The 15547-nt window shown below is 37.5% G+C and overlaps 1 protein-coding gene across 3 annotated transcripts in view; it reads right to left on the bottom strand.

Annotated features, from left to right (window-relative positions):
• Window positions 1–13871, bottom strand: part of LOC124147954 (adhesion G protein-coupled receptor L3-like) — an 82814-nt gene extending 68943 nt beyond the window's left edge. For all 3 annotated transcript variants that reach the window (XM_048399548.1, XM_046518814.2, XM_046518815.2), the window contains exon 1: window positions 13643–13871. The gene's annotated coding sequence lies outside the window, so the exon portion shown is untranslated. The remainder of the gene's footprint in view (window positions 1–13642) is intronic.
• Window positions 13872–15547: the final 1676 nt, after the last annotated feature.

Here is a 15547-nt window from a genome sequence, read left to right as displayed (position 1 = left end):
CTTGCTGGTAGCCAACTTAGGTTCTTAGTCACACCTGCGTAGGCGGGACAAAGGTGTGTTGTCAAGGGTGGGGGGTAAGAAAATGGGAGGGGGGTCAAGAGTAAGACAGGGGGGGTGAAAGGCATGGAGGGAGAATATCAAACTTTGTTAACCTTTCTAAAAATAAATATGCAAGATAAACAATAATCCAATGATAGAGACAGGAAAACTAAGTACTTGTGTTATCCAGACAATGTTTGCCTATAGCAGATGTAGGTCAGGTTCATCATTGTCAATAGCACCTGTCCGTCTCTATTGTCACATCTGGGTCAGTTTTCAGTTCCTGTTACGAATTGTTTGTCACACTTGTGCATTGTTTACAGTCAAAAACAAGAAAACAAGAACACAAAATTAAGTCGCAACAGTACTTCATAAAACTAGTTCAAAGCACACACACTCAATTTTTTAACTGCTATACAGCAGCAATATTGTCGATGTGATGTGAACGTTTAGCTCATTGAAACAAACATAGCAACAAAATACAAGTATGAAACTATAATTAATAATTCAACAGTATACAGATATATTGTTTGCTTATTTCATAAATAATTCATTCAGGAGTAAACCTTTGAACTGACATTTCTTAGAGACTGCTATTATTTGTTTTTCAGTGTAACTTTGCAAACAAAAAGCCCCCGTCTCATATGTCAAGGCAAAAGCCCCAATGATTAAAAACCTTTCACAGATAATTTTAAGGGTTTTAACAAAGAAGCAGACTGCCTGTATCCAATGTCAGTAATTTTAATGGCCCCAAGCCTACAATAAAGTGATCAAGTCGCCTGTAATAGCTACCTCTCAGACTGGTCTATTCACAAGCATGTGCACAGGTGGTGTCAATACCTCATGCCGGACCCTCGTCAATTTCAGGTAGCGCTCGCCTTCATTGCCTTCATTAATGTGCCAGACTTGCAGGTAGTCAGGTATATATCTGTCTGGTGCTTGAACGCAATGCACAAAGAGGTTGATTAACTTGTTAAATTCAGGCTCACCTTTGTGCCCAATTCAAAAATAAAGTCGGATACAGAACTTTTGTTCTACAAAATTATTTCTTTTTAATGGTAAAAAATGCTTTAATAGGATTCAGAGGGATTAAGAAATAAACTCTTAATAAAAAAGAATGTGCAGCAGTTCTCAATTAAGTTCATATAAAAAGTTATCATTAAGTTCATATAAAAAGTTATATAAAAACAAACATGATATCTCAAGCCAGCACATGGAAGACTTCTTTGACAAACAAATATTGTCATCTTATTTCGTTTCATCTCTAATAATAGACATTGTTTACTGTAAATTTCAGAGCACAAAAATAACACAATATTCTGAAGTTCCCTCTTCTTGATCTATACTACACAGAAGTCATGTAGTCCTGCACCATGACAGTGGCATATATTTATTTTATGAAAAAAATAAATCTAGAAACGCATACAAAAGCAAGTCTAGCCAGCTCAAGCTAGCTCTATCAGCATAGGGAAATATTTTTTATTTTAGAGTCAAGGAGGATATTGTGTAATATAAGATTTCAGAGACTAAATGTTAGTCTAGAAGTCATGGTGTGACAAATTAACTATTATAAGTAATATGTAAGAATCGGGTGTTCAACTTCTTTTGAATAGTATATTTAACCACAACAAGGGCAGAACAAATTATTCTTACCAGTTGAAGATTTGGGCACAACGTGGAGACATCAGAATAACAGTATCCCGAGACACCTGGGGCAGGAATGAACACAGCAACTTGTGCCAAATTCCAACTCAATCTCACTGCTAATTACGCCATACTCTTCTGATTGACAGGTGAGAAACAGACATCACTTGAGACGTAATCCAGGAGCTGATGAGATGATTACCTCCTAGTCCACACAAAGACCTCCACTGGTCACTCAGAGCCCTTACTGACCCCTGGCCATCCAGCCACGCAGGCCACTCTCATGAATGGAGGGCAAGGGTCAACAGGGGGATCGGGGACTTAGCTTTTAGGGGCCTGATAATGAACGAACAATTAGGGCGATTTCTGTGCATGGCTTTATGGTCGTCTGTCTCGGTTGCGGTCACTTTATTGGTCAGCCTGGAGTCATGCCATGCAAATTTTATCCTTCAACGAACGAAATAATTACGAAAATTCAAAATCATATTTCAGTGGCTATTGTGGTGAAAAGGTCGTGAGGGAAACATGTTCCGTGTCAATTAGTACCATAGTGATTTATTCCTAATTTAGTGCTTCAAGTGTCTGTTTATTGTTTATGAAATAGATTACATCAAGTGTTAATTCACCATATGCTGTGTCACATGGTATCCACCAGACAATGTTCAGGTTATCTAAAAACAATACCAAATGACAAACATGAAACTTTTAATGAAATAGATCACAAAATTTATCAGGAAAAACTCAACACTTAACAAAACCTTATCACGAAGTTACACACGACCAAAATAATTCATAAACATCACCCGCAAACAATTAAGCAATTAATTTCCTCTTTATTGCCCCAACCATGGGGAAGCTCTTGTGTGGGTTTGCCCTTCCTCTCGAACAACCGCAAAATTAGCGACATTTATCATTCTCCGCGTATCCAAGGTCAACAAAGAACGTCATAAATTTTCGCAATGTGTTCTTACAAGGGGAAGTAACATAGCAACGTGAGAAATACCCTGACAATGTCATCTGTCTCATTTCTCATTGTTTTAGCAGGAAAGTAAGGACTCTTGTACAAACGTGAGTAACCTTGGTGATTTTAGCGAGTACTTCGCTGGTCTTCAGCTGGCAAACTTTGACGTCTACTTCAAACACAAGCAGACCGCAAACTCAAGTGGGTCTTATAAAGGAGTAGAGTCATCAGCCATTGTTCATGCACCACCAAGAAGTTATTAAAAATATAATTACACAGGATACTATGAGGACACACCTGCATTAAGAGCACACAAATGTAACATAAAAAATTCAATACAAGTCTTTTTATTGGAAAGCGAGTTATGTTTTAGTGAACAGCATGATAATCTGTTAGCAGCCCCCAAGATTTTTGGTTGCATCAAACTAGAAAGTGGTGAATCTGGCGATGGCTTTCGGCTGCTTTTGATACTTTGTGAGTTTGTATGATAATAAAAAACAAATGTATAGTTGTTTTGGACAAAATATTTTCGTTACTTTAGTTATTTGGCCAAAATCATGTTTACCAGTAATTTGCTTGAAGAGCAGGGGCTTACTAGTTCTACTATTGTATGCATTAATACATAATCATGCATTTTATCAGTTGTTGTATAAAAAGTCAACTCTATTTGTTACAATTCTGTCGTTCCATTTTTTCTGATCCCTTCAAGACATAAGAATCTAGAAGACTGGCTCCCCCCAAAAATCTTAACTATTCTTGTTGTATTTCCTGTTGCTTTTGGCTTCGGTCAGTCGAAATCCATAAAACAGAATCTTAAAGTGTCACCCCAGCTTCCCACAAAGCAGATGTCAACTTGATGTCGATATGTATGTGCATGATTTCCAAGGTTCCATCACGGAATTGTATAGGTCAGTGGTTCCGTAGACATGGCAGCTCTTCATGAGTAAAGGGTTAGTAGTCTGATAATAATTGGCAATAATGTAATGGACATGTTATGACAAACCAGGTCAATTTTGGAAAAAAATTGAAATATATTACTTCTCATTTACTTCCTATGTTGATTATCAATAATTTATTGATTTATTACATCAATCAAGATGGTTTCATGGTATCAGTGTCAACTTTGATATTTCGTCATGTCATTAGGTATTACCACTGGGACTGGAGTTGATGTGATACATCGATTGGTTGATTGATTGCACTGCAATTGAATACTGCTGTTATATAATAACAGGAGTTTCAGTACTGGATATATACAAACTCCTTATGGGCAACTAAATTCTCCTGTATGGCAAGTGAGCACACTATCCACAATCCTACCTGTCTGTCCAGCAGAGCAGAGCAATCATTTAGTCATTAAACCAGTCATTATCAGTCTTCTGTTTTCTGAAACTTCCAAGGTCAGTCATCACTGACTGCTATTAGTTCATCCAAAATGCCTCTCCTCTGTTTGTAAACAGCAAATTAACGATCGTAAACTTCTACTTACCGTTCTCAAGTTACAGCAAATTTGCCTTGAATTAATAAGTAAATTGATACTGCAGAGCTAACACTACCCTAATCCATGTTGGAAAGCACTGAAATGGACATAGTCCATATGGTCAGAAGCTGATGGTCAAACAATCCATGTCCAGTGAGTGGACTGCGTTAATTAGACGTGGCAACCAATCTGATTCAATAACAGTCAAGAACACAGCTTACATGTAAAATAATGATTTATTTGTCCAAGGTGGACACACAATTTCATGCATTGTGTCAGTTTTGCTCAACGGCTAGATGTTATTTCAGATATGTATGCCCTGCCTTCTAGCATGCATTTCCTGCTCCCCTGGCTGCCGATGTCCCCTGGGGGGGTAGTACGACATCCCGGGAGCGGGGCGTGTTATACAGTGGGCTGCATGTACCATGATATTCTGTCTCCCAGACAATGGAGAATATATTGAAATACAGAGATCCAGATAAGCTGCGTATCTGCGTAAAATACGCATCAGAAATGCAGAAATACGCAGTAAAATAATATCCAAGCGTATCAAATGTGCAACCAACATTACAGATATGCTACAAAAATAAAACTTGTGCGTATCATCAAAATATTGTGAAGTAACCCTGGGTATTTGATTGGCAAATCAGCAACTTATTTTGAAATTATAAACGGGCATTCCATCAACCTTGCCCAACTCCACGATGACAGTTACATCATGATCATTTGCCATCACACTTTCTTGTGGAAGTATCGTGGTATTTTTGAGTCCTATAAAGCTCTCGAACCCACACAACACCAGTTTGCAGGGACTAGATGAATAGTGTTTTTAAATATTTAACTTAAATACCCACATGTGTAAAAACTAGTGGGTAACAGACATTTGAATACCCAGATAGAATAACTGATACCCAGTGATTTTAAAATGCATGGGTAAAATACCAACAACACCTAAAGCTTATCTGGAGCTCTGGAAATATGAATCCAGCTCAAGCCTAGAAAGATTTGGCAAGTGTAGATTTGCCTGAAACTAAACATTGTTCTGGGCACCCTTTGAAATTTATTTCTTATTTTGTAGATATATATTTTTAAGTTCCAAAACTTTATTTCTGGGACTTAATGTGAGTCTGGTACCATGTCCTCAAGGATGATGGGGCGCCATGTCTATTCAGTATTATGAGGAGACACAGATGGAAGATGAAAACAGGTCTCTGTATCAGCAGTTTTATTGACCTGATCAGAGGTATCGGAAAAGGCGGTGAGAAAGCATATTGACTAATGGAAGAGACGCGTGAATGTAGTTTGTAATCAAAGGATGTCTGTGGACTCAGAAATAGCTATACCATTATCAGTTAATTCTGTCTAGCCATGTTTTTCTTCCAATTCTTAAAAAAAAATGTGGTTTGAGTGAGTGAATTGATATTGAGACTGTTTTGTTGCATTACTTAGTAAATATGGATTACAGACACAAAGAATGGCTTACTCATAGGATCCTGGCATGGCTAAGGGACAGAACTCTGAACAGTGTAATGTGAATTGCAGCGCCTTAGGCTAACTGGTGTATAATATGCTTAAAAGCTGTATCATGCTACATGCCTGCTAATGGAATATAGCAATTGAGTTCAAATTTAACGTCACATCAGCAATATTCCAGTCATATTGTAACGATAAAATATATGTTCGAGGGCCATGTCATAGACATACACAATACCTAGAAAGATCCCTGTTCACTAAAAACATACCAAACCATGTTTATTATAATTATCATTATTTATGGTGTATAACAATGTGTATCATATATCACAGCTTATATTGCCATATGTATTCATATTCTACTTTTATTCTAGGAATATTTTCACCTCTAGCTCTGTAAGTTTAAATGAATTATCCTTGAATATTAAAAATCATCATACAAAAATCAAACTAATATTAAATTTAAATGTTTGTTTATTTGATACACTCTGGTATCCAATGTAAATACCATATTACAGTGTTTATTGACACAAGTACAGTTAGAACTCAAAAACAAGCATTTAGATGTTGAGACAACACATTTGCACGTGCTAGAGTAAAATGACAAATAATCGTTGTCAAATATTTTGACATGTCCATTAAACCAAATGCCATGGACACTGAACTCAATTGTTCCAGTCAGATGACTGATGGGAGAATGTATGACATGATACATTAATTGTACTAACACACTTCATCCAGTGAGTGAGTGAGTGGAGTGGAGTGGAGTGGAGTGGAGTGGAGTGGAGTGGAGTGGAGTGGAGTGGAGTGGAGCGGAGTGGATTGAGTGGGTGGGTGGGTGGGTGTGTGGGTGAGTGAGTGAGTGAGTGAGTAGAGCGGATTGAGTGGGTTGAGTGAGAGAGTGAGTGAGTGAGTGAGTGAGTGAGTGGAGTGGATTGAGTGGGTTGAGTGAGTGGGTGAGTGAGTGAGTGAGTGAGTGAGTGAGTGAGTGACATAAGAAGCTATGTCACGTATGACATGCCTTGTGTGTTTAGTGGCCATAAGATACCTGAGTCGTGTACTTGGATTCAAGTGACGGCCCTTCTGATCTGATGTTGGATACCATGTCCACATGACCAAAGAGGTTAACCCCAGCAAAGTAACGACGCCTTTCCACGCTTTTCTACACATGCCAAACCTTTATCTTTATGTTAAAAATATGTTTTAATACAAATTTCCACTACGTTCATATTACTCTGCACTGACAACCCATTCAACAACCAATACTGGCTCCAAGGATTTCAAAGAAATTTTCAATAAAAAACTATTGATGCAGCCAATTCAATTTGACCTGCAAACGCATGCTTGGAGGTAGTTGTACACAAACACACAGCTGGGGCAGCGTCATTCACAAGTCCGAAGTGGTACAGCTAATAAAATATTGACTACTGAACTCAATAACTTGTCATAACTTTTTCATAAATCTCTCATGCATGCAAAGTGCATATTTGAGCCACTATTATATAACATTAATTCTGCGGCTGATTGACTTTGCACAAAGATAAAGACAATAAACACTCGATGAGAGACAATAGGGTTATTGCTATCGACAACATGCAACATGCAAGATGGAAAATATGAAATCATTCATTGTTTGGTCTATGTGAAATTCAAAACGTAAGTCATCTGATTTTATATGAGATTGATTAGACCTTTGTGTTTATACCCTGAAGCCTCAGACATCTAATCTGATTGTAACAAAACACTACAGACGATATGGACATTTAGTATTTATCATTCAAAACCTGAAAAGTATTTTAGATATTGTTATAAGCCAGGAGGCTGGAGAAAACAGACTTACAGTGCACAGTTTATCAGACGAATATGTTCAGACAAATATTAGTACCCCCTCTCAACCTGACGTAAGTGAGTGGGGTATAGCGTGGCTTTGAACAGGTATTTGCAAACACATGGTGTCTTCACTGATTTTCAGTGATCATTCATATAACTTGTGTTGATGTGTTGAACGTAAAGTGGTCTCGAAGTAAAATCTTGATCCCTGCATATTCCTTTTTTATTCAGCATTTTCAGTTATGTTGAACCTTGGATGACACAGGGTATTTACACAGGCCCCTTCAACTTCGATACAAAGGTGTTTGATTGTATTATGCCTTTTACTCCAAATGAAATCCGGTAATCAAACTGATTATTCTCTGGTGTATACATATTGAGTTCCTTCACACCACTGAGGTGGGGTGAAAGGGGGTTTAACTTCGCGTCCAAGATTATTGCACTTATATAGTGACGTGGATGCATGTGTGTGTGATGTGGATGCATGTGTGTGTGTGTCTGCTTGAATTAGTCCAGACCGATTTTATAGTGCTAGCCCACTGAGATATCATGCCGCAGTTTAACATGAATACCCCACACAGTATACTGACTCCAAGCCGACCAGTCCTTGTTTTAGCCCCTTGATTCCTAGCGATAGACAGGGTAACACCAAGTACAATGGTTTAACGTCTTTTGGTATGACACGGCTGGGGATTGAACCCCGGACCTTCCACTCTCCGGGTGGATGCTCTACCACTAGATGATGGAGGCAGGCTCACACCACACACAGTAGGCCAATGGTCACCATCAGTGTCCACTGCAGCTACTGACCACTCAATCCCCATGACAACTGCCTCTCTCGAACACAAACAATGTTTAATCTATTCTGTCTTGTGAGAGTTGGAAGAAGGTGTTGTATTTACCTGGTTGGAGCTAGTTGTAGAGCTCATGAAGTTCCAAACCCATTTGGTCTTAAACCTTCCAAACAATGACATAACTACTGCTACTTTAAAAATTGGAAATGTCAAATGTATGAAACTTAGAACCAGATTGTGCCTTGTGAAATTTCCTATCTTTACCAGAGCTGAAATATTGTTTTTAAACAACGATGGTGCCATTTCAATCAACAATGATGCAAAAATGACTTGTGTTCAAGAGAAGTCCTGTAACATTAAAAAGGCTTTATATCATCATAAGAAGTACATCAGCCTTCTTACAAAGGATTTTAAAATAAATTTACCTTGGAAAATATTGATTTCACATATGAAGAGCAATATATATTGCATTCAAACAAAAGCCATGTCATTTGCCAACTCTTTGAATATGATACATTGTTCTTTATGAAGCATGTGTTCAAATGTCTTGAATGCTTTACAGAAAAAACTCCAGTGAAATCTCTCTTTACAAAGAGAATAACAGTAACTCACCTCTCCTTAAATGTCATCACATCTTAAGCAACTCATGAGGAAAAGCGAAATTGATGCAAATCAATTTCATAGGCTGTCAATCATTGATGTGGATGATATGTGTAACAGATGCCTTTGTGATGTGATACAGAGGCCGGATATAGAGCTGAGTCCATGTCGGAAGGACACAGTGTGTATTATAGATCAAACATACCAACTGGCACTTAACCAATTAAATATACTCCATTTTGGTCCCCGAGGTCAATGCATCACAAAATTATTCGTCAATTTAGTGCAGTTTAAAATAAATCATCATGAACAAGAGCCTGTCAGAAGTCCTGCTGTTAAAATAATTCAACAAAATTAGATGTTCTGTCAAATTGTCATTTTACACACCATTTACCTTTCAATTTTTACTTTGATTTAAATATTGTTTAATATTTACATTTCAAAATCTATAAAACCTTTTTATCATTTCAAATTGCATACCCTATATCATTTTAATAAGTAGAATACTAAAAAATGAGACATTACTTAAATTTAATTATTTATTAATTCAAATAATTTTCTTTCTATATTTACTAATTTGCATGATAGTAATGTTAATTTCTCTTTGTCAACATATGTAATTTTGAAATAAAAATATTTCGAGAATATGTATTTTTCCAACATGTGGCTAAGAAATACAGTTTATTTCATAGGTTCATCTGTGCTTTGAATAAACATTCCTGAATAGATCCATGACACCTGTTAATCCAAACAATTGTAAATGTTCAGTCCAGATAAAACAGGTTACACAGTATCCCTGAATATGAAAGTATTGCATGCAAGCACATACAGACATTCAGATTCTACACAGATTGCACATAATCTACAACCTGTTAACACCACAACTCAACACATCCCCCGTGAGAGCTCTCCCAATGTTAAAAACCCTCTCACACTCAAACAAAGCATTAACCTTGATCTTTCACTACAAACCAATCAGTATTTACATAATCCATCCAGTAAGTACCTCCCCAGCCTACTTAATCTGCTCTATCTACGTATGCAACTATAAGTGCACAAAGCCAAACGCACCACTTTAAAAGCACAATTGAACAACAAAGCTCTCAGATTTTCAACAACAATTTTCAAGGCCTGAGGCATTCTTTCACGTTTCTGATCACCAGGGTAAACAATGGCTCAATATTTTTTCACCCTTGCTGTTTAGAGGGCTAAAGGTTTGAATGGCCAAAAGAATTAGTGCACGCTCCATCCCCCAGAATTCCCTGTCAGCGATGACATTTTCCAAGGGCGGCTAAGGTCGTGACTCCGTCTCCGTTTACATAGGTAGAGACCTGAATGGTCCCCCAAACTACAATTTGTTGCCATTTATTGTCTCCCTCCTACCCTCCAGTAGAAGTGTTGAGAGCAACCAAACAGCCATTCGAAACCCCTGTTTAACCATTTGCATAGAAAACAATTTATTACAATGGTAGATCGGGCTTCTGCAAATATGAAAGATGATTCTAAATTTGACGAAGGGACAAAGAGCTGAAGAAATGAACTTGTGATGGAACTCATAACAAATTGGCTTCAAAACCAAATTCAAACACACCCGTGGGATTTCACAATATGGAATAAAAAGGGAGTTCCTTCCAAATCCAATTTAAAAGATGGGAATTGCATCAGGTATCTTATTACCTTACAAAAAAACATTGATATGACAAGACATTTCTGTATATCCTACATATTTCAAATCATTTAATTAAAACGAGAGATTGGTTTTAAAAAAATAGTTTTTTGTTATCTAATTAGTCTTTTAAAAAATCATTCTGAAAAGTCAAAGAGTTAATCGAATCCCTGTGTGGTACAGAATGTATGACTGGGTATTTTAAAAAGAAAATTTGAAATGATATATGTATAAGGAAGAAAATATGTGTCAACTTCTTTCTCATGAGGAACACAACGTTTCGGAGTATATGCTTACTCCTTCATCAGGTGAATGAATGATATGAGGCAGGGAGTATATATATGTGTATGTATGTGTATCACTTCTAAATGCCTTTCAAAGACATCATATAAGTATACAATAATATCTTCTTCCTTAATGGCTAAATTTGATACACTGGGCATGCTTCTTGCGACTCAAGAATCACTTGGTCCTTATCAAGAAGCCCTGAAGTAGAATACATAAATATTTACTTCAAATAAACCCACTACACCTTTTCACACTCTCCTGCTGTCTAAACAACAGCAAGGATACAGTCTACTTGAACAACTATTACATCACACCGCCCACACCAGCATCCCACGGCAGCAGGTGTTGAAATAAACAGCCCCCCCCCCCCCCATTCCTTGCAATCACCCATCCAGGCTATGTACACTTACAGCCCTGTTATGTAATATACATGATTTAATTACTCTGTACAGGTGAACAGAAGCTTGACCAGTGGCCAGTCTGTCTTCAGGTGTGAACAATCCCAATGTTAATTACAGGTAACTGGACAGGTGTAAGTGACAGGTACTGTTGTTTGATGTGTCTGGCAGAGATTTGCATCCTTCTATTGATAATGACAGGAAATTGGCAAGGTCGTAATTACTCGCAATCATTGTCAGTTGCGCTATTAACAAGTGTCGTGGACACATGGCCTGAGGCATTCCTCCTGGCAGGGTTTGTGAACTGGCCTCTCTCGTTAAGGCCCATATTGTTCTGTTTTTATTGGTTTGTTGAATTTAGACATCGGCCTGTCAGTAACACTGATTTGCTAATTTCAATGCAATTTTGCAATTAACATGCTTGATCACCTCACAGGAATATAAAGTTGGAAATTATCTCTGGTTTGGTATAGACTTTAAATAAAATTGGTGTGGACTTGAGCCTTAGTAAAATAACATCAAATCTTTTAAATCTTGCCCAAATTCAATACTGAAAGGGTAGCAGACAAAATATCTTGAAGCTCCAAGAGTACATGTGTAAGAGGGTTTGTAACCACTGTTTGTGTAAGAAAGATATATCCTTATGATTAAAGATCCTTATTGATATAGTATTAAGTGTTTTAGTGTATTTAGAAACTGTCAGTACTCCCCAGTAGAAGTGTTTAAAACATGTGAAATACTGTCAGTACTCAAATTTCTATCAAACATATGTAATGCAATTTATGTAAATACATTAATGGCTTACAAAATTTGTCAGACATGTTAATAAGTACTGCCATTCGTTAAGAACATTTTGATAAAGACAATATTTTTCTGGTTCCACTTTCTTTCAGAAACCGTTGTAGATGACAGTCACCTGACTTAAAAATGCAATTTTCAAAACCAGCAGGAGAGCAATTCTTGGATTAAATTCTTAAACAAGAAATTACACCACAAAACCTATTTTTCAATTAAACCAACTATTTTCAATTTTTTTTTACAAAGTGATCTGCAATTTTATTTCTTTGTTAACATTCCACCTATTGAAGTAATTGATAAATTAGCAATATATGTAGTCTTCTTCAAACAGAACCTCTAACCAGGGCCTGGTAAATAGAAATATATCTTTTCACACCATTTAAACTACTGATCACCAGAACTCATGTATTTAAAAACTACTGTCATTTTGCAATCATAATGTGGAGATCATATCACATTGATATCATAAATAATATATTTTATAAGAATACAAACAAAACACTCTTCCAAGGAAGATGTGCTTCTTAAAAACTCCTATTGTCAGGGGTTTTGTTTTAACTTAAAATTCTGAGTTGTTTTTTTTCATCAGGACATCAAATCCAGTGGCTTTATGGTGAACAGATATTTTGTTAGTGATATCTTGAATTTAATGGAATTCTTATATCAATATTTTCTCCAACATATCTAACTCTAATAATTTAGTACATGTATTTTTAAATCTTGCCCCATGCATCTTGGCTGATTTGCCCACAGAATCCATTATAAAAAGTTGTCTCTCCAAACCTAAGTTATTTCGAAATTTACGAAACTAGCTATTATCTAATCTGTGATGATAGTATTTATCAATTCAGTCTTCAAATTGCATTCAAAAAGAAGCCAGTACACTGGATAGACTGTTCCAACATGCCCAACCAGGTTCTTTGGCTACATTGTGAAATATGCAGCCATGCATGCAATGAATAAACATGAACATTACTTGTGAGTTGGGCAACTACATGGGCTGCTTGTCATATTGACATGCTGTCAGTAGCATGGGCTTTTTATTCTGCCATGAAGTAATAGTTTAAAGTTCAAAAGTCAAAAGTCATACATGAATATTCATTAAAAATCTTTGTTAAATGAAAATACAAAAGATTTGAAATTTGAATCTTAATATACACAAAAGAATTAGATGAAATATATCAAGTTTACTTGGATTTTGTTTATATATACGATTATCAATTAAACCACTTTTACTAAAAAGTGCACATTTCCTGTCAACGATTGAGGATTTCATGAATTATTAAAATATTCCGGTTTAAACAATCATGTTGTTATGCGCCGGGTTGACTATTTGTTAAAGGCGGTGTTTTACGAAAACATGTTATGAATAGCTGACGAGGGGACCATCCTGTCTCGTGTGTGATGATAGCAAGAATTATGTGGAATGTGTGTCAAGTTATTTATGTCACACCGTCAAACAATATTTGAACAGGTTCACAAAGTACTCCAAAACTTCACTAGAAATTGACGCAGGTAACATCGACATTATTAAACATAAAATTAAAACAATTTATCAAAAAGTCACATTTTGTCCTTCATCAGCACTTGTATATATCGTGAAATCGACACAGGTAGATTTCACTCAACAGAAGGTCGAGTCTACCTATACGGCAAGCTGGTGACACTTACCTGTGAAAGTCGAGGCGACAATTCAAACTCCTTGACAGATGAGACAACGCAAGTCTATTCCGAATGTCTTTCAGATATAATCCAAACTTTTCGGAATCCCACGCGACGTTAATTGCGTATTTTGAAGATTACCACCTCCACGTTTATATAACGGAGGCACGAACGGTACAACTTGTGGATCGACTCAATACACAAATGATCGCGGACGGGAACAGCGAACCTACCTTAGTTTGGACGAGTCTATTATGCCGTGGGGGCGACGGGTTGCAGGTGCTCGCTGTAAATTGTGGCTCTCTGAACACAGCGCATTTGCAACGAATTACCGGAGAATTTCTTGCCGCTAGCTATCACTTCAGCTTGGGTTAAGATGGTATTTATCACAGAAGAGGTTTTGGCTTGTTATTTACCGCTACACGTACTGTGTGGTGACTCTTTAATCTTAAGCCTGCTTATATCTTCGGAATTTCTTATCACATAAGGGTGTAGTTCAATCTTCAAAGAAAGAAATTCTTATCGAACATAACTCTCTTACATAATCATGTTTGACAACACGAACACGACGTCTTGACATATGAAAACAATTGAGAACAGCACGTGCTGTATTAAATATTAATTGAAAGTAAGCAGTTATAAATCCATATGTCCTGCAATGCTCGCGATGATAAAAATCGCTGCATGAGCAAAATAGTCGGTCGATGTCGATAAATCACCCGTTGCAACGTTTTGTAAGGGGGCCTTGGCTAGGACCAATTTGCAGTCCCAGCAAGTTTGATTAAGATAATTCAAAGTCCGCTTTCTTTGCCTGTAAACTAAATTGTATCACCAGACAATTATGACCATTATTACACTGAATGAGTGAGTGAGGTTTTACGCCGCTTTTAACGATATTGCAGCCATGCCAATTGTATCTCAATTGCGTAGATCGGTGCCCATGATGTCAATCACTGGATTGTCTGGTCCACACTCGACTATTTACAGACTGTCGTCATATAGCTGGAATATTGCTGAGTGAGGCGTTAAACAACAAAACAAACACTTAATTATGATGAATTCTTTCGTCTTATTTGCCTAAAAGAGAGCTGTTTTTAGCATTTCAGCAATAATCCAGCGATATCACGGCGGGGGACACCAGAAATGGCTTAACATATTTTACTCACGTGTGTGTGTGCATGTGTGTGTGTGTGTGTGGGGGGGGGGGGGGGGGGGGGCATCAGACGAGAAAACAACTACTGTTGTAACGAGACCGAGTCAGGTTATTCCTCGAACACCATCAGCGGTAATACGTAAGTGTGTGAGTACAGTTTTAACGACGCTTTTAGCAATATTCCAGCACTATCATGGCGGGGGGCACTAGAAATGGGCTTCACACATTGTACCCTTTCGGGGAATCAAACCCTGGTCTTCGGCGTGTCGGGCGAACACTTTAACCACTAGGCTACCCAACCGCCCTAGTAATACTTGAAGACATTGGCTGACGCATGTATTCGTGTCCCAATTACGTAGATCGATGTTCATGATGTCTGTCACTGGTTTGCCTGATCCATACTCGACTATATACAGACCGCCGTTATATAGCTGGAATATTGCTGTGGCGATAAACAAGAAACATATAACGAATTCTCTCATATTCTTGTCCTCATAATGAATGAGTGAGTTTTAACGCCGCTTTTAGCAACATTCAAGCAATATCATGGCGGGGGACACCAGAAATGGGCTTCACACATTGTACCCATGTCGGGAATCGAACCCAGTTCCTCGATGTTACGAGCGAATCTTTTAAAAGAACCTCTAGTCTACCCCACCGCCCTAGTAATACGGAAGATATTGGTTGACGCATGTCATCGTGTCCTAATCTCGTAGATCGATGGGCATGATGTCAATCACTAGATTTACACATTGTACCCA

The sequence above is a fragment of the Haliotis rufescens genome, unplaced genomic scaffold, assembly GCF_023055435.1.
Source record: "Haliotis rufescens isolate VD_foot unplaced genomic scaffold, xgHalRufe1.0.p SCAF_2, whole genome shotgun sequence".
Taxonomy (NCBI): domain Eukaryota; kingdom Metazoa; phylum Mollusca; class Gastropoda; order Lepetellida; family Haliotidae; genus Haliotis; species Haliotis rufescens.
The sequence above is the reverse complement of the archived record's forward strand: the minus strand, read 5'-3'. Positions and strand labels throughout refer to the sequence as shown.